Raw genomic sequence first — 21,161 nt, forward strand, 5'->3', positions numbered from 1 at the left:
CCTCCTGTGAAGCTGATATCACCTTAACCACTCTGAGGAGCTGAGGAAAACCTCTGCCTCATTTAACTACAGCTGTCCCAACATGCAGGTGCATTATATCATTATATTATTAGCTCCACACGAACCACTGAGAGGACGTAAATCTGCTGTATGAATATCAAATGGGCTTCAGCTGAAACTTATGCTTATGCAGAATAAATGACTTGTATTTACAGATGCGTCTCATGCAATTATGTGTGTCAGGCTGGTGAAATGTGGCCGATGTTGGAAGCCTTGGTGACGTAACCAAGATAAGGTCAGTAAAAATGCATGTGGTTTATATGCAACCAGAGGCCTCCTACACAAGTGCAAACAGGTGGGAGTTATTTTTATTATAGTTTTAAACAGCTTTGGAAGGAGTAAACATGCTTGATTTTAAATAACTCATGAATCTATGTGCTATGAGTTTGACTGTGACTATTGCTGATCATTTCAGTGGAACAGCTACCTAAATTAAATAAGTAAATACTCTTGGACAGGATTTGTTGATGTGGGTATGCATTTTGAGAACACAGGCATCTACAGCTGAACAGCTCACCTCAGTCTCCCTTTGTAGCTAGAGGACAGTCTGAGTCAGCCAGTGGAGTCCTGTGTTTGTTTTAGCCAAAGGTGTAATATCCATTCAGTGTGAAGTTTTCTCCCCAAGACCATTGGCTCTGCTGTTTGGGTCTCCACTGGCTACAGGAGGCACCCAGACAGCTGCCTCAGATACAGATGTTTACACTATGGGGACCTTGGGAGCAATATCCCAGGCCTTGGATGGCTGAATCTAATTTAAGGCCAATTTTATTTGTTGTGTAGGACTTAAGCCAGCTCACTGCGAGTTTAAATAGCTATGGATGAATTTGGCTACTCACTTTAACCTCACTAAGAGACTTAAGATTTGAAAACAAAAATATTTCAAGGGGTCAGAGTAAACCAGGGATACAACAGTGAATTGTATTCAACGAAGAGTGGTCATGGGGTCCATTTCATAGACACAGGCAGGGACAGTGTCTAGTTTTGGTGCTGATAGTAGGCTGGCATGTCAGATGGATGTGCATGTATGGCTTGATGACCCTCATTTTGCTGTTTTGAAGAAAGTGACCTTCAATTCAACAGCTACAGACAACCAGGAATGACTACTGATACTACCTGATCTCTTGCTACTGTTGATGTCCACAAGGGATATGTTTGGTCAAAAATGGCAATTATGATGGAAACTGCTTTTGTGGGTTTTGTGGGTTCTGAGATGCTGAATTATTTCGATAGATACTTAGCTGGCTGTTGTGCTGAGTTGAAACCGTGGCAGAGGGAGAGATTTCTATTTAAAGAGCAGAGTTGGCTCCAGATTCTCTTCTTTTTGTTGATTAATCAGTGCCAAACCACAGAGCAGAGCATGAGATTGAGAGCATTCCTTGCCTAACTCACTTCCTAACCTTGAGTGGAGGAAAAAAGCTGAATATATCCTTGGTGAGAAAGACGTAGAGGATTTTGGTGGTTTTCCTATGGATCTGTAATACAGGTGTGTTTTTGTGGTATATATTAGTGAGTTAAGCAACTCTTGTGAAAGGCCTAGGCTAAACAAAGAGAGAGGAACCTACTTATTAATCAGTGCTTATTGTGAAAGAAATGGCAGAGAGGTAAAGGAAAACTATGCATGAATAAATGTACTTTCAGCATTGGGTTCAGATTGGGTAATTTCAGCACCTGGGTTATGGAGGCAGACTCATATGAGATGACCAGGGAAAGTACTCTCGAATGTGATAGAACCAAGGCCTGACTGCTTGTCTTGGAGGCAGGTGAGATGCAAGGGCTGATGCCCATTATTTCTTACAAACTCTCCACCTGCCTCTGGTGCAGCATGGGTCAGCTACATTAAGCTTTAGTTCAGCACTGAGTTCTCCTCTTTTTCAGAGCATGAGTGTGTTTCCATCTGGCTTCACCCAGCTGCTTCTCTCTGTACTGAAATGCACAGACAATTCTAGAGGTGGTTCTGCCACCTCTACCTGCCCTGCAAGGTGGTTGGGTCAGCCTGCCTGAGAGTTACATTAGAGTGGGCTTATCCCATCAGAGTGCAGAGGGATTGATAAGGGTTGCATTTCTTCTCTCTGATCTGCTCCTGAGTAGATCTTATTGACATATTCTAGACTGACCCAAGATGAACTGTCAATGTTGCCATATTTATTACCATAAGGTGGATGCTACATTAGTGTGGGGAGACATCTGTGCACCACTTCAGACTAAGCTGATTTCTGTGCAGTTACCTGATCTGAGCTCCTTTCACTGAAAGAGATTTTCCCTAAGCACAGACGAAGCTGCAATTGAGTCTCCATGACCCTCTCTACAGGAGCTGCCCTGGGTTTGGGTATGAGCCTCAAGCTGTCTCAAACTGCTGCCTGGACTGTTTAACCCAAACAAGACACATCAGATGGGCACTGTGTTCAGCAACCTGGTGTGCATTTGAAACTGAAATCTGGGAGTGAAAGGCTTTGTCTCAGCAGCATCTAGTCCTTCATTGTTGTTCACACTCACACCAAGGATGGTTTATTCATCTGAGAAACAAGCCCTGTGCTTCTCTTCTCGATTTCCCCCCCTTGTTTTCATAGTTTCCATACTTGGAATAATGAACTAAGTTTCTCAGTGTATGGTTTATCTGGTTATTAATGATGTGGAGCAATTCAGGACCCTTAGGACTTCTGTGTTGTTGCTTTAATAAACATATTTCAAGATGATGAGGCCACTGGCACACTTTCTACGTTTTTATGGTACAATGGTCTTAAAGTAGCATGGAGCATTTTATTTATTAGCCAGCCCATTAATCACACAGGTATCAGTTGGCTTCAGGGAAATTTTTAATTAGAGATATTTAAGGTTGAGAGAAAGTGCTTCTGTGACAGACAATGAGAACAAGCAGAAGCAGGAGGCAGGGTATCTTTGTGAGTCTGTGATTAATACAGGATTTAAATAAAATATTCATGAACGGAAATTGAAGTTATAGCCAAATCCAAATGTTGAACCTCCTTTAAACCTCAAATATAAATTCCTCGGAGATTCATTCTTTGGATTCATTAGTGGAGAGTGAATCTGATGAACATGAGAGAAAAGGGAATTTGTTCCCTAATGTAATAATTTAGCAATATTTTAAAATGTTTTTACTAAATCTTCTTGAATCACAATTTAATGACATTTTTGAAATCTACATCCTTATTTGAAAAGGCCCACAAGTCACTGAAACAGGTACAAGGGATATACTAGGGGTGGAACTTGGGACATTCCTGACAGAACACTGATGTGTGTGAGACAGAAAGGAAAGGTTGTGTGGATGGCAACTACATCGTTCTGGCAGTGTTGGTTTTGTGGTTGCTAACGCTTAAAGCCTGCATTGTCACATGAAAAATGAATGGTACTGGCTGTGCAAACATCTCCCTTGTTAGATAATTAATCAGGTGTACTTTGTTTTGATATAGCACCTCTCTGGCTGCTCACAGCCATCTCTTGAAATCACCCTGTAAAATGGATTGTTAGAGAAGGGAAAAAAAGAAAAAAAGGCCAGACAAGCCCTGTAGGAAATACTGCATGTGTCTCTGTCTGCACAACTGGCAAAATGGAGCATTAAATTCTTCTACTTGCACAAAGCAAATTTTTCAGTCTTGGCTGCCCACATTTAGCAATTTAAATGTGTAGGGAAATTACATTTTCTAAGTTGTTGAGCTCCTTCAGCTCTGTTTTTCTATTTTCCTTACCCTTTTTCTATGCAGCATCTGTTCTCCCTAAACACAGAGCATAAGAAAGTCTTTTGGCCTTCAGGTACCACAAACTTCATAGGTCTTTGGTCTGGATCCCTGCTCTGGAAAGGAAAGCTGAAAATTGGTGCCTTATTAATTGAGCTTGGAAAGGAAGGAGCATGAGTAGTGCTGTCGATAACATGACTTATGCTGCTCCTGAATAGAGGCAGAAAGGTCAGGAGTGTCCAAGGCTGCCAAGGGCAGGTATGTGACAAGAGGAAGCAACAGCCAAGAAAGCACCATCAAGATCCTGCCTACAATGGTCCTGGGACCAAGAAAAGGAGTTGGCTCACATTCCTTTTCTGCTGGCTTGTAGGGGAACAGGAAAAACTACTGGTATTACACTGGTGGTCTTGGGAAACTGTGGTCCATACACTTGTCAGCTTTCTCAGCTTTGAGACAACCTGTATAAGATTTCTCTATGAGAAAAATATCTGGGATTTTTCTGTGTTCTCATCAGGAGATGTCTAGGCAGGTGGAGGGAGTTCGTAGAGGCTTATAAATCACTTAAACCCCTTCAAACACAGGCCAAATAGTTTGCACACACAGAATCACACTAAGGCAACTCAGGGCTCTGGGTAAGTCCACAGCTGGCCCCTTCTTGCTCAAGCCCAAATGTTCCTGATGAACTCTACTTTGCTTGTGTGAAAGTGGGTCTAATTATCTTCCTTTAGCCACTGAGACTTTTTTCCCCATTCTACTTTGTCTGCAAAGGAAAGGGCTTCCTTTAGTGATAAAAGATTTTAGCCTTTACCTGCCCTTTACCTTCCTATGTACGCACACACAGAAACACAAAGTGCTTTTGTATTATTGTTACTCACAAGACCAACAGGTTGCAGAATTAAAAGCAGATGTTCGCACCTCCCAGGAGTATAATTTTAGATGCCTCCTGATCTTTTCAGGCATAATTTTTTTCAATTACAGCTTCATTAATTTTCTTTGTGACTATAATGGCTACAAATAAATGATGGAGAGGTTTTCATTAGGCAAAAAAAAAAAAAAAAAAAAAAGGCGGAGATTCTGAATTATTTTTTGACACCAGGAGTCAGGTTTGTTCTCTGGCTGTAGTCCAATTCCAGTTGCCTTTGAATAGGATGAGCATGGGGTGCACTGTTGTCCAAGAGTACAGACCTTCTTTATGACCTAAAAAAATGCAGGTAATACTACATTTTCCCAAAGCCTTGTGGACTATTTCTAATTGTCTTAGTTCTCTTGGGGAAAAAAAGAGACTACCATGTGGATATCCTCTTTCAAATCTCTTACCTATACCATAGAATAGGCATGGATTGTTAAATTTGGTAAGAATCGCATCTGAAATGTCATGTCTATCACTTCAGAGTTCTAATTAACAGTAAGGCTTATTAACTTAAGTTGCCTTAGAATTTGAATACGGGCAAAACTTTTCATAGGGCTATATGCAACCTATGCCTTGAGTAGCTTTAAAATTTAGTTTTCCAGTCAAACCAGAAGAACCAGAAGAAAAATCCATCACTCTTCCATGTGCAACTCAAGCTTTATTCATTCTTGTTATTAAATTATTGTTACCAAGAACTTAAGTTAGGGATTTTTCATAATTCACGAAGTAGGCAGTTGGGAAGAAGATACAATGGGAAGAGTAGTAAGACCCAAGCCAGTATCCCAGGGATGAATGAGAGTGTTTGTAAATTCCTGATAGCTCTTTTGTCCCTTAAAGAACAGTCCCCTTTCTTCACACCCTCTGAAGTTCAGATTGTGTGTGAATGTGAAATTCAGAATTCACTTTCTCTTCCATTGTAACAAATGTGTCACATTGAAACATATTTCCCCTGCTCTAATTTTTCACAGACCATTTGGTAATCCATCTTTCCAGGCCATGCTGTGCAGGTGCAGAATTGTATTTGAAATTCCTGCACCCATTAATCACTGCTCTGTGACCTGCTTTACTCTGTACTTTCTAAGCTCCCTTCCTCAGCTCTGGTCTGCCAGTGCTCTGTAAACTGTTTACTTTTCTGGTGCAGAATTTGCTCAGCATTTTGGCAAGCTGCAACAAAATGTTCCCAATTGACTTTTGGCCAACAAAGGCAATAGACTTTTCTTGCATGGAATTTGATGAATTTGATGCCCACATATGTTTTCCCTTGTTCTCTGTTTCAGGCAGCTCTTTTGATGCTGTTATCACCTGGTCTCACCTTGCCTCTGTTGTGACTGAAGAATGGAAACAACTGTCACACAGGCCTGAACATGGTTTCCAGCTCCTGCCTCTTTGGGCTTTTTTTGTTTCCTATCACATCTTTTGGTTCTCAGGAGGCTCATTTAACTCTTCTACTGTTTTCAGCCAGACATAAGACAAGGTTGCTCTCATGGAACAATGGAAAAAAAAAAAAGGTGCAGATCAGAGATGCAAAAAACAGCAAAAAAAATGGAATTTCCACTACATTTTTTTTTTTTGAAACAATGAAATAGAACCCATGCTTTAAATATTTTCACTACAATAGGCACATAGCCTTGTGCAAGGTTGTGCTACAAATACACTGAATAGGAATATCTGGAAAAATCTAGATAGCTAGAAATGCCTAAAGACCAGCCCATCTGTCTGTTTCATGTTCTGATCTATATTTAGCTCACTGTTACCCTTTTGTGTTTGTGTGTTGTACAATTTTGGCTGTTCTGCTTTGAATCTTAGCCAAAATAAGCCTGGGGAAAAAAAAATCAAAAAACTTGAAACCCAAGCTGCATTGTGCAAATATTTTAGAATGTTAAACAAGGCTTATTCCTATTCAGGAGAAAAGGACTTAAAGAGTTTTATTATGGATAGTATGTTTATTATTGTTATTCTGTGCTGGTTGCTCATCTATCCTGCTGGAGCATTAAACACACTTTGCACTCTGTGCTGGTAGATATCTCAATGCTTCATCTTCGGGCAGAAGAATATATTTGGGTCACTTGAGGACAGAGTGTGGGTGGTGCTTGACAGTTTTTATAAACAAATCAAAATACCTCTGCTCTCCCCAGTGCCTAGTTAGCTGTATGCTTTCCAAGTTCTCAGTGCTGAAAGTGTGGAAAGTCAGATCCTCTCCCAGCAAAGAGAGGTGAGTGTAAGTTTGATGTATTTCATCTGACTTCCTAATGGTCTAGCTCTCAAAATTCCCTCACCTCTGCTCTATTACTGCACAGGGAAGTGCAAAATAAACTTCTATCTTAAGAAGACAGCAGGTAATTTGTGAGACCACAGATGACAGAGATGTTTCCAGCCTGCTTCTGCCTACACCCCTTTTTGAAGACTTGATATTTAAATTGCACCCATTTATGCTCCCTTGTGCAGTGATGGAGTAGGTGTCAGCAGGCCTACAGGAGATTGACTGGTGATACAAACATACAAGGCAGAAGAGGGGAATGTAATTTTCTCCACTTTCACACCAGTTGTGGATTTGGCACCTGACAAGTTTCTCAGATGTTCTTGCTATCTTATCCTATTGAAAGCCACATAAGGCATCACTCTTGGAGAGAATTTCTGTCCAGCTGTGTCTGAGTGGAAGTATTGCTGTCGACCACTGTGTCTTGGATATTTTCTATATCTCATGGACCTACCTGTCTAGCAGATGCCAGTATAATGGTCATTTACTTCTTTACTTCCTATCTTTCTACTGTTAGGCAGGCTTCTTCATATGTTCTAGTGATAGGTACATTTTACCATTGTGGTATCTTTTAGTGGTTGCAACTTCTTAACTCACTCAACTACTTCAGTAGTACTCTTGTGTTCATTGCAGTTATAAAATCACATGCCAGCAAATGCAGATATACGATAAAATTTTATAGCTGGTCACAGTGCTACTAACAAAGAACTTGCCTTATTTGATTGCCTAAGTATTTTAAGTACTTAGTTGAATAACATCTTGTTGCCAATAAAATTGGATTTAATGATAGAAAATTAAGGTCAGAAGAAGTATTTGGGGAAATTTTTTTGTGATTTTTTTTTTTGTGGTGATTTGTAAAGAATGATTTTAAAGGACAAGAAAACAAGAAGATTAACGCTTAAATCCATTTTCTGTATGAAAGAGCCATCACCATTTAAAACACTTGTTAGATGCAGCCTTGAGAGTAGTAGCAGGAGCTCCCATGATAATTCTTTTCCCAGAGGCACCATGAGCTTTAGAGTCCAATTTATTCACTGATGTAAGAAATGACCCATGATCACGAGTCAGTCAAGTGAGAGAGCTGTTAAAGCAGCACTAGCATTTCCTCCACTTCAGAAACAGCACAGCTGCTCTCAAACCTCCATTTCCCCCACAGAAGAGTCCTACTTCCTTAAGTAAAATGCGAATTTCTTCATATTTTCAGGCATTTTATTTCTTCCCTAACTACCCTTCCTGTCCTGAAACCATTTGTCCCACCAGTACAACCCAGTTCACCTTAGCAGGTTCACCAACCATCTATGGGCTCCTGAACCTTCAACTGCAAATGAGTGTGACTGCACCAATTAAACCAGACAGTTTCTAATCTCTCTGAAGACAAGGAGGGAAATATTACTTTTTATTCATGGCAGGAATAGTAAGCTATTAGAGAGAAAAAATGCAAATGTCTGATATCCCTCCTTCCTAGGATGGTTCTCATTGAGACTCTATAGTTGAAGTAACTCTTAATTCCCCTAAGATCTTCCTTTCAGAGAGGAAGGCTGTACTGCATTTGAGAAGTCCTGGGATCTCCCATTGTCTAGGCAGCTCTCCTGCCTTGAGGAGTTCCTAAGAGAAAATTTACCTTGTCCTTCAGAGATTCTCCCTCTCAGGAAGCTGATGGTGAGTACTATGAAAAGCTTTGAAAGCAGGGAAGGAAAAATATCGAGTCCAGTGTTACTGGGAGACAGTGGAGAAAGTTCAGTATTTTTATGTGTACATGGAGGTTGGAGATAGAACCAATCCCCTCAACATCTTTTCACGCTCTCTTCAGTGGCAATTTTTTGTTCAAGGCCTTCAGGGTTTGAACCTTGTTTAACACCTCTCTGTTGAGAAATTCTGCTGCTCAACAGTCAATGCCTAGTCAACAAATTGTGCCTGTGATTTTGCAGTAGGATAACATTGTAGATAAGACACACCTACTGGGCACTTTCAAGTTATAATATTGTGTTAGTCATTGCTTTTATGTATGTTTATACACAATATCTGCCCTAAGGTACACATTGATTTCCAACCATTGAGAACACATTTAAAATTGGCTGAGTGCTTAACCTTTGTTCACTGAAAGTATATTTTAATTTTTTTTGCTATTAAGAATTATTAGGTCAGAAGAGTTTGATATGGCTATCATCACCATCATCATTATTGACTTAAACTAAAATTCTCCTAGAGATTTTATTCCTTTTGTAAAGTTGAGTTATACTTGTAATTTGCCTTCTGTTTTTTAATAGGTATTCTATTCACACATATTGATTTAAGTGGATTCAACTGTATTTCAGGTAAAGATTTTCTGACAACTAAAACAAAAAATCTAATGTGGTATTACTTTACTTGTAACTAGTAATTTTTATATAAAAAAATAAACAAAAAGGAGGTTACAGACTGAGATTCATATTGCAGGATTAAATGCTTAAATCCATGAGAACAATTCTGACAGTGTTCTTTCCAGTAGGAGACAACCTCTGAAACTCCTAAAATCAATCAGTATTTCCGGTTTTTTTTACCTCTTGGTCCCCTAGCTGCCAAAACCTAAGTTCACTGGCAGCATCATGGGCTGAACAGTGAAGTTTCCTATTTCTTCCTGAACTCAGCTGTCAGTTCAGAGTGGTGAAGACTGAAAATCAGGTTCCTTCCCAGTCCCTGGAGATGAGTAACCCATCAGGGGCTCCTCTGGCAGCTGTCACCCACCTGCAGCCACAGTGTGAAGCCCAGCAGCTGTTATGCTCCTTTAAGAAGAACAGAGGGAATGGAGGGACAAGGATGCTGATGTCCTCTACCCTTTGCCTGTTTTCCTCAATGGAAATCCATCTGTGTTGTGGCAGGTGGTATGGGCATGGTCACCTTGCCAGGGCTCAAATTGGTTGTATTGCCAAGGGGATTGTTCCTCCCCTTGCCAGGGGAGTAACTGGAATAAGGCCATTTTGTATCCCTCCTGTTAGAGTGCTGCAAAAAAGGATGAGGCTACGGAAGGGGAACTGTTGGTGAAAGTAAGCTCTGAATCCCAATCCCTCATTTTCCCAAACTTATCAATTTGATAAGTGGCATTGGAATTATAGCCCAGGTCGTATTCCAGTGCCCAGTTGTAAGACTGCCTGTCTGACATATAGGGTCAATTCTTAAGTCCTTCCTCTGCTCAGTTTGAACAATCTGAAGTTTCCTGCACATGTCTTAACCACCAGGATAAATGGACATTTCTCATTCAGCTTTGGAAGAGGAAGATTCATTCATTTTACATAAAACTGAGCAGATTCAGTGACTATGGTAATGAGAAAATAATCTCAATAAATGTGCAAGTATGAAAGGCAGCTTCAAATTTGTATCACTTGACCCAAAAGGACTGATGCCTAGGATTGGTGAAAGCCATACTTCATGATGTTATCACAGAATCCCAGAATGTGTGGGTTGGGAGAGATCTTAAAGATCATCCAGTTCCAACCCCTCTGCCATGGGCAGGAACACCTTCCAGTACTAGACCAGATTTCTCAGGACCCCATCCCACCTGGCCCTGAACACTGCCAGGGAGGGGACAGCCACAGCTTCTGTGGGCAACCTGTTATGGGACAGCACCAGCTCCTGGGAGTGATGCCTTAACTCTTGGCAGGGAACAAGTTTGTCTGTAAATCCAGGCCTTAGTCTCCAAGGTTTTTTGGTTCTTGGTCATTCAGAAATTACCTACCATTTATTAACAACTGTCTATCTGAAAACAGAGGCCAGAGGCTATTTCACTTGCAATGATCCCATGGAATTTAATTGGTTTAAAGCAAGGAATTTTACTCTTTTGGAAGAATGTTTTTGTTCAAATAATTCTTGAGATTTATTTAGTCAACAAAAACACCTTCCTTTAGACTCTTCAGACTACAAACTGCTTTCAGTGGTGCTGAGATCATTTTCACCTGAAAATCTCTGACGTGCAGGTGGAGAAGACTGTTTCTGTTCTCATTTCACTAGACCAAGCTTTCTTTGCAGTCAAGCATGAAGTCACTGATAATGTTAGGAGAACTTACCTGATTCCTGGTCATGAGATTTGTCCTTTTCCTCTTTATACTCATGTGCTCTAGGCCTTTATAACTCTCAAATGCAGATTGTATCAGTTTTCTTATGCCACCAGGTGAAAGAAACCTAGAGTGTAAAAAAGTTTACAAGTTTTAAAACCATGAGAGAACAAGGTAATCAATTATTCAAAACAACTCTGCCCATGTTGAGATATGGATTGTTGATGTATATCAGGGACTGTGTGGCAGCACGAAGGAATGCTGTGGTTCATGCCCCACGCCTGCACCCAGGATTGATTCAAATGGTCATTATCATGTTTCAGAATATGGTGGCAGTAAACACAAGGAAGATATGCTGTGTCTAAGAGCCTCCCATGTCAAAATACACAACAGATTTGATTGAGATGTACTGACTCATGGCCATACAGGAAACATGTGAGATTTGTCAACTAGGATTACAGCGGTAAAATTATTTACACTCCCAAAATGTTCAGAGTGCTAGAGTGTTTATGTGAAGTATCATGTTAATGGAACTACTAGAAAATCAATACCAGCATTTTGAGCGGATGTTATTTAATTTTTTTTTCTGGTTATACATCATAGTACATGTTTTTTATCCTGCATACTCACAAAAGCCCATTTTGTGTCAAGTTCATTGCAATAATTACAATGATACTGGTGACTACAGACAGCATCATGCATTCACTTCTATTCTTTGTAGGCATATACCCTCATCTCTGATAATTCTGCTAATTTAAAGCATATTTTAATGTACCAGATCAAATTTTGCTCATCTCCTTTTTATAGAAATCAGAATTGGGAAGTAGTTAAGGTGATGACTGAAGTGGGCTGAATTTCTTGTCCTATCTCAGAAACCTTGAATTTCATATCTCAACTGCTAAGCAGTCTTACACTCTTGTCTCTGGCAGCCCAAATCTGTGGGGTTGGGAGCTTTAAGATATTTATAAATAGTAAACCGACATCATAGGATTTGGTCCATGGTTTAAAAAAAAGCATGTCAACCACTTGTGCAAATACATTCCAGTATCATATCTTTTATGTCCATGGTAGGAGAATTTGCCCACTAACCTCTATACTCACCACGGCTGGAGTCCTTTTATTTGGCTGGCAAATCTGGTTGATTATTACGTTCTTACACAAAAGCAATAGTCCTCTATAAATCAGCCTGAATAATAATAACAATTATAGTGATGATTGATACATGAGCATTTATTTGTGTTCCACTCAGTCACATTAATGGGATTTTGATGCATACATTTTTTTCTCATTGTAACAAGATTACATGGTTCAGAATGCAAAAATGCTTTTTCATTTAATCTAAAGAAGAAAAAGTCTTCCTTACATAGAACTATGTAATGATATTGATCGTGTTATACTAGAGATCTTATGGAAATGCTCAGCATTGATCTGATAAAAAAATGCTATGGGGATTATAGATAAATACTATTACGCATACAAACATTCCCTTGGGAACTGCTGTGATACTGCCTACAAAACCAAGATCATGTGCTCATGCTCATGAAGAAGCTGCACAAGGTAAACAGTGTGGGTTTCTATTCTTCCCACAGAGCAAAACACAGCATATAATCAGGGAGAAAAGTTGGGAAAATTTTGCATGTTAATTTAAATGGCAGAAACTAGCAAATCAGCAATTTAACTATAGTCTGTCGTTACAGTCTTTGTCACAGATGACATATTTTTGGTTTGTGTCTGTAGGGCAATATGACATCTCAGATGGCCGGTGCCTTTGTTTCTACAGTAGTAGTGAAACATGGGTAAGGTGTAAACCATAGTAGTGAAGGTGCTGATCCAGCAAACAGTTAATTCCCATGGCTGTCTATGGGATTCAAAGATAGCAATCATGTAAGTATGTATGCAAACATGTTTGTGTTGGTAAGTTCTTGATTCAAGTGACTGCTGCTTAAGTTTTCACTGGAAGCCAGGAAAAACAAACACAGATCACTTGGGATTTAGTCCAGTGCTTCATGAACTCTCCAATCTCGGGTTGGATTTGTCAATCTACAATTGTATACCTAGGTCATTCATACGAGAGCCTTTTTCCTTCAGTTTCTAATAGTTCTGCATTTTGATGCTGCTTTCAAGCAGCTAAAAAATAAACAGAAGCATACAATTTAAATGAAAGCTGTATTTGTACTGAAGCACTCTGAATCCAGTAATATTTACTTGTACTATGAGATTATCATAAAACTTTTAAGAAAAAACTAGTGATGAGATATTAGACTGAGCAGATGAGCTTTGAAGCCCACATAAGTTTCAAGCTGCAAAAAGTTTGTTTGACCATAGGTATATACAGACTCTTTCCAGATGATGTACGTGGCTTTTGGAAGGAAAATATGAGGCTGCAATGGAGCGTTAACTTTCTATTCCACTCTTCACCCATTAGGACACTTAGTGCACAGTCTCTATTTGCCAAATTAACTCCTAACATATCTACATTCTACATCCTGCTAAACAGTTACTCAGAAAGCTGCTCATGCATGCCCACACACTCTTATTTGAGAAGTCTTAAACCACACTCTAAGGGCAATCTTCAAAGCAATTGCTCTTGAAATCCTGACTGTTCCCAAAGCTAGGTTAAAGACATTAGAAATTTAATCACCTTTTTAAATTTCCATTTCCATTTTCAATTAGTGACATGCTTTATGGTGTAAGGAACACAGACTAGAGAAAAAAAGGAGAGTTTTTCACTGTACTGTTTTTCCTGAAGAATGTGTCACTACTAGAAAAAAATCAACTAAACTATGAAACAGTCTTTTTCATATCCCTTATAAGTAAAAACATCCCTTACTCTAGTCCAAGCATTTTCTGTATTAAACAAATGGCCCCGTTGTGGGCAGAGATACATGGTACACAGTGAGCAGAGGTAAACTAGTTTTGCCTGTGTGCTAAATAGAGCAACCAAAAGCTGGATACACACGATTAGTTCAATGCTGGACCTGAGCTGATTTGTTCTCCTCAAAAGTGGAGTGCATTAAGTAAGGCCCAGAGCTGGGATGACAAGGTTTGAATGGCTTCTGGTTGGCTCAAAGTGTGGGCATATCTTTTGTATGTCTCTGGAGTAATACACTGTACAGACATATCCACATATGATATGCTGCATCATTTTTAATCAAGTACCATGAAGTACCATCCAGTACTATCATCAAGAGTCTATAAAAGTACTCCTAGGGAAGAAATGAAAATCAAATATTTCTTTCTGGACAATATTTTCAAGCTCTCTTTCACTGTGACCTGGTTGCACACTATGTTCCTCTCTTGTAGGTGGAGGTTGACTCAGAAGGTTAAGAAGGAAAACAGACAATAGAAACTGCTTAGAAAAATCTTCCTGGTTTCAAGTTTCCATGCTAAGGTAGACTGAAGTATTACCTTTGCCTCCCTGGATAAAAGCATTGCAGGAAATGTCTTTACTCATCTGTGCCCGTGTACAATGCACATATATGACACACATATGCCCTTAGTGAACTGGCCCTGATCACAGAAGACACGAGTGCAAATCTGGGCAGTCTGAGCATCTCGGCAGTCTCTTGCTTAAAAGACAGTCCTGTGTGCCTTTCCAGACTGCTCATTGCAAGAGGTATGAAAGAAGAATCCTGTCTGCACAAGATTTATGGCTGGGAGAAATCACACTCTGTCTCTTCCTGTCCACCCGTCTTTCGGGAAGCACCCACATAGAGTAAGTGGAGCACTTTTCCAGTCATCTGTTTAGATTGGAAGGCCTCATGGTTTTCTTGGAAAGCAATCACTTATGAAGGCCCCCTGCAGAATCTTGTTGAGACCTGTGCTGTGGAAATTATTGATATAATCATATTCAACCAATTTGTAAAGGCCTAGTGGGGGAAGCATAAAGAGCCTTAGTCTGACATTTATAATTAATGCCAGGAAAGACATATCTCCTCCAGAGATATATGAGAAGCCAATGTTACACACTTGCAGTCATAGTAAATGTGCAGGACCTGAACAGCTAAAAGAATTGTCTAATCAAAAACTCATTGAATGCTGTGGGAAACTTCCTACCAGCTTCAGAGTTGAAATATTGAATTTATTTCTCGTCTAAAACAATGGAATGAATTAATGACTAGAGACGGGTTTGTAGCCCCTGTACAGAAATGTAATGGAGTCTGCCTTCCCATGTCTTTTGATACTCAATTTATGCATTTTTATTTGGGATATCAATCTTCAGAGTACCTATGCAACTTACTTCTTCAAGGGAGTTAAAAAAATTGCATTTTTAAATAAATGTGCTACTTTATGATATTGGACTAATGACTACCATCTTCCATTCCAACCTGACTTCCCTTTCCTGTTCATTATTGAACACACACTGATAAACCAAGGAAGGCCCAGAGAATTCCTGAAGCTTGGCATGGTTTGGCCTCTGCCCATCTGCTTTATGTGGTCCATCCTGTGGTGTTTGGTAGCAGAATAAGAGCCTCAGGCTACTGTTAAATAAAGCAGGTCAAGTCGTGTTCTCTGGCCCCAAGGGCAAGCAGAACAGCATCCACATGGATAAACACCTCTTCCCACCATCCCCAGGGAATGTAACAACTACTAATCTGTATGAGCCACACTGTGCAGCATTGAAGTCCATGGTATGGATGTGCTTGGGTTTCTGCTGTAGTCAGAGCTGCAGATAAGTGAAGGAACACCAGGACTGCCATTTCCACTAGAAGTGGATTTGCAATGTGATCTTAGTCCATGAGCATGCCCACCACAGGGAACTGACAGCACTGTGACAGTGTGTTTGTTTAGAATTATCTTAATTGATGCTGAAGCTATACATTGCTTCCTGTTTATACTATCCCCAATAATGTTGAAAGATCAAATACAAAAAACTAGCCTGGCAATTTTCAAAAGCTGTCAGAGAATATAACAGAAATTACTTAGATGAATGTGCTTTCAACTTCCATGAAACATAAACGTATATGTAACACATCATTCCACCATCTATGGAAAGCTGTCCATGGATGTTTTTAGTTCTATGGAAATGTGACTTCCTCTTAAATTGTCATGAAGCCTGGGAACCTCAAACAATTATCAAAATATAAATCAAAAAATTTGTTTCTTTCTTTCTTTCTTGGATCTTTTATTTGGACTTTGAGTTTGGGATGTCTTCTCTTAATGTCTGTGGTGGGGGTCTGAAAATTAATTGACCCTTTTCAGTGTCATGAAAGGTGCTTAAGGTATGTCCCATAAAGTCTTATACAGTTAGTTAATAGTGAATTTAATAGGATTAGTATAAATTAACAGAGGTTTTCCCCAGGATTATATTAAAATTATTATGTGTTGATTTGTGTTTTGGTAATTCTTGGTGACTTAGTGCCTGTGTACTGGATCATGTGCATTGTGTGGTTTTTAATCTTGATAACTGGCCTTGTTTTACCACAGTGGATGAGTTCAGCCCATGGACTCAGCAAAAAACTTTTACATACCTTTATAGGTGCTGTGGTTTAGGAATGGTGTTCTCCAATTTAGTGCTCCCTCTGAAACTACTCCAAACCATGTGCTGCTTGCTCACTCCCTCCTCCCCCTCTCCTGGGATGGCATGGAGAACAGAATTGGAGGCACAAAAGTTAAAGATCACAGGTTATGATAAGAACAATGTACTGGAAACAGTAATGAGATAAGAAAGCAGTTTTCTGTTAGCAACAATATTAATCTGACAGCAACAATATTAATAACAAATGTGTGCAAGAGAGGTAAGGGATTCATATGGTCACCACTCTGCCAAAAGAAGCCAAATAATACCTGACTACCACCACACTATCCCAGCCTAACCTGGAAGGGACCCGTTCCCCCATTCCTGGAAAATGAGGTGAGATGGTAAGAATAACCTCCAGGTTATTCTACATGCCCTTCCTGGATATTGCAAAAATCAACACTATCCTGAAACAGGATAACATGCAAACATGAAGTGTGTTAATGCATGTTTGAAAGGGCAAGAAACTGCTGCGTCTACATGAGCTCTATAAACTTTCAAGACCAGAAAATCAATATTATTGTTTCAATTGCAAAAAATTACTACAACTTGTAACTGACTATTTTAACAACCATCCTTGGGAGAAAAGAGAAGAGTTTGGCCTTTCAATCAGTCATCAATGTTCCTGCTCTCTATGGGTGAGGTGGGGACTCCAATCTGCAAGTTCTATTCCTCCTACTTCATTGCAAAGTCTTGGAGTCGTGGAGCTTCTCTAGTTCATGAACAGTTGGTATCCATTCATCTTCTAGCAATCAAATTATTTGTGACACATTATAGTTTTGTTTGTGAACTGTCATAGTTTTCCAGCAAACCATAATTTCATTTCCAGGTTTGGTGTCGGAATATGAGTGATTATAATCAACATATTGTATCATGTTGTCTGGCTGTAGACTCTTTCCACACGGCTAAATGTTGCTGTACTGATGCTGAACTAAGATTCAAATGCCTCTGTTTCAGTGGTCCTGTCTTCTCCAGATAACTCTACTTTTCTCCTTTCATAATCCTGTGCTTTATGCTCTTTCCCTGGAAAATGATGATTATAAGGTTGTAACACATTCTGAGATTTAAATATTTAAAAAAGGACAGTTTAGCAGTGACTTCTGCTGAAGTTTAGATCTACTAGGAGTGATAGGTAGTTTTCTTACAGGCAAACAAAACATTAAAGCAGGGAGCATATATTGGGATTACTTACCTCTTCACATTGCAATTCACCATTTTGCCTTCCATTTAGATTCACTCTAAAATGGTCACGGTGCAGGATAAAGAAAAAGCTTCTCTGCCATCTGTGAGCATGATAAAAATTATCCTAAGAAAATGTTCAAGCACATTAAAGAGAAAAACGTTTTGATCTCTAGACTCAAATTTCTTTGATTTTCAGAGGGTCTTGCCTAAATCAAGTGAATGCAAAGAGAATCCCGAGAGGTGATCTTCACAGCCAGGCCAAGGTTCTGCAAAAATAAAAGTCAGTATGGCATCAATCTTACTGTTGGAAACGCTATGCAACTTTCTGTTTGCATATTGTAGATCTCTGACTTTTAGAAGAGATGATTATATTTAGATAACCCATGGATCATCAAATCAAACATTGGGTAGTCATGGGGGAGAGGTTAAAAGCTTTCAAGCGATTTTGTGCTCAGACATTGTAAAATAGATCTGTGCATGTGTATTTGTGATGATGTAGGTTATTTTCAGCTGCCTAATATATCCCCAGTCTTATGTCTTGGGAGAGACTGAAATTTTATTTTGATTTCTTTGTCCCCAGTCGACTGCAAACTGTAATGTTGCCATATATGTCTCAGATCTACCATTGCCAGACACTTCCATGAATGCTGATGTTTTTGGCTTAGAAAAAGGAAATAGGGAGCATCTTCAAGATGTAAAGGAATTAGAGCTTCATTCCAGAGGGGAGAAAGCCTGAAATATTTATTCACTGTGCAGCTAGCTAACAAGGGCTGGGGGGAGATGCTTGGTATTATCTTCCTCAGCATCTGAGGCTGAGTTATAATAATTTACCCCCTTTTCCTCTCAATTTACCCTTAAAAAAACCCCAAACCAAACACATAAAGGTAACACTTTTCATGTCATCTGAGTGAGGCAAGGTACAGTGTATCTTCTTAAAAGCCAGGGAAGAAAAGTAGCAGATGGACCAAACATAACCTGTTGTCATCCCTTTGCATTTAGTACTAGGCACTAAGACACCTTTGCAATATTACAATTTTGAAAATAAAATGGAAACTGACAAATTGCCCATGTTTCCCTCCCTCCTTTCTCACCTCCTCATGCAGTCAGTGCTGCTGCTTTTGACAGATGCCCAAGTTTCTAATTTTGTCCCTTCCTTTCTTCCCCTTACAGGATTTCCTCTGTGTTTTTCACATTCTTATGTTAACGCCAACAATTGCCATGCTCCACCTTTAACTCATGTCCCTGATCTCTTTTCCTAATGCTTCCCATTGATTCTGTTTCTCATTTGCCTCTTTTCTGACTTGGCCAAGCACTTTTAAAAGTCAGCTGCTTTTTCCACTTCCCAAAGCCTGAACATGGGAGATTGTCTTCAGCCAGCCTGACTGAAACCCTCAGTGGGCTCCAGGCACACACAGGTGCAGCCCCTTTCAAAATGAGCAGCAAGTTTGGAGTTGATGACACTCACTGGCTCTCCATTGTCTTGGGGGAGACCAACACCAATTTACAGCATCTGAAGGTCTGTTGTTACATCCTGCATTATTCATTGAGAAAAAATCACAGTAAAACCCTCAACATTTCAATGACTTAGAATACAGATTGACTCACTGAAGTGTCACCTTTGGAAATGCATGTGTTTTACTGCTGCCTTTTACTTTCCTTGTGTGCCCTTCTCTTGCAATCTAGACTTTGTTATTTTAACCTCTGGTCCAGATTTCTTTAATTTTTTCTTATCCTCTGAGTTATTTTGGCTACTATTGCTCTTTGGTTAGGTTTAGACCATTTGTAGTAGTGACACTGAGGAGGAAGGACCTTGAATACAGTTTTCAGATACCTCTGCAGTACCATGGCTTACTAAGATCTCCAGGAATGTATACCTTCAGTAAGAAGAAAAAAGAAGGAGCAGAAGTTCAGAGAAAGCCTGCACATTGCCATATCTTGTTGGATGCTGGTGCTACCCAGGAGGAAGGAGAATAATAGAGGGTGGAGAGAGTCAATGGCACATTCACCCTTCTTTTCTGAACTATGTGTATAAATGAAACAATTATCTGAGTTGCTGAAGAGTACGAGACTAAGTTACCTGGTTTTCATCCTCATATTCAACAACAACAACACTGCTTCACTTAACAGGGTGAAAATTGGCATCACATCAGGCTGGAACACTGGGTTTCCCTCATGTTGACTGTTTCCTCACTGAAGGCATTTCTGCCTGTTTACAAACCACCACTCTGTCTCTTGGTGTTAAATTCCTCCTGGGACAGGGATAAGTCCAGAGTGGCTGGATTTCAACTACTTGCTCTGGCTTATGTTTTGAGCCTTTCTGGACAGCCACAGCATGTTGTTCTCAATGATACTAATTACAAATGAGGTAATAAGTGCTTTCATACAAAACAGCTGCTTCCAGCTCCCTATCTGCAGAGCAAATAAGCCTTCACTTTTAAATTTTAAATTGTCATTTCTGATGTTAACCTATGTTTTGACCAGCTGTATCCCTTTACATTAATAAAAATAATGTTTCAATGGTTTGAAACTTCACAGGGTAAAAAAGTACAAAGGAACAGTTGAAGTTGTTATTTTGTAAGTATTAGTTCTGCAAGCAGGGTTTTCCCAAACTCCTAGAGGTCTTTCAGGCCTCTGTGGGACTGTTATGAGCTCAGCATATCTCTGCTTTCCTGTCCAAAAAAATGTTGTAGAGCTACACCTACACATGCATCTGGGCACAGGCATCTCTGAGAAACATGTTACTTTTAGGGAGAAGAGTCATCTTAGTCAAGTTTTGAAAGGAAAAATTTTAAGAATAGAAAGTAATGATAAAATAAAAATTTTTTAAAGTAAGAAATGTCTCTTTGAAATAAAAAATTAAAACATTTCATTCTGATTTTTTTCCAGAATCCTTTAACTATTTTCACTATTTTTCCATTTTCTTTTTGGGCTGAAAATAATTCAACCTAAATTTGCAATTTTTTTGCAGCAGCTCCATCTCTATTTTCTGGATGGAATGAGGCTCTTAACAACAAGATATTAAAATGGGTGTTCATAAGCTTGTTTGTATCTGGCTTTCAAAGACTATTTCTGCTTTGGCAGATGGAAGTTGTCAAGGTGCAGTAGGGGCTGAGCCCTCCTTGGGGTGTGGTACCTGCTGGGGACTGGCAGCCCAGGGGTCTCACAGCCAGGGCCCACCCCAATTCCCCTGGCCAGGGAGCAGGGCAGGCATTGGGCATGTCCAAGGCACTGGAGACAGGCTGAGCTCACACCAGAAAATCAGCCTGGTGCTGGGGTCAGAATCAGGCTCAGACACACCCCAGGGTGGCTGAGCAGGTCCATGGGGAGAAAATTAACAGGAGATCAAATAACAGTGAAAAAAGGTCACCAATACTCCCTCTCATGAAACAGGAATGCTGCTCTAGTCCTGGTTTAATGAATCATTGACATATTTAAATGTTCTTGGAAGACTCCGATCCAGTTGCTGACCTAAATGGGATTGTAGCACGATGCAGCAAGCTTTAATTTCAATATT

At 39.7% G+C, this 21,161-nt stretch overlaps 1 long non-coding RNA gene across 1 annotated transcript; it reads left to right on the forward strand.

The window, feature by feature from the left end:
• The first annotated feature begins 219 nt into the window (after nucleotides 1-219).
• LOC148225578 (uncharacterized) lies at nucleotides 220-16,055 on the forward strand. Its single transcript, XR_015808521.1, has 2 exons — nucleotides 220-355; nucleotides 5,940-16,055. It is a non-coding gene; the product is annotated as an uncharacterized LOC148225578 (long non-coding RNA).
• The last annotated feature ends 5,106 nt before the right edge of the window (nucleotides 16,056-21,161 follow it).

This window comes from Sturnus vulgaris, chromosome 1 (genome assembly GCF_052056855.1).
Source record: "Sturnus vulgaris isolate bStuVul1 chromosome 1, bStuVul1.hap1, whole genome shotgun sequence".
Classification (NCBI taxonomy): Eukaryota; Metazoa; Chordata; class Aves; order Passeriformes; family Sturnidae; genus Sturnus; species Sturnus vulgaris.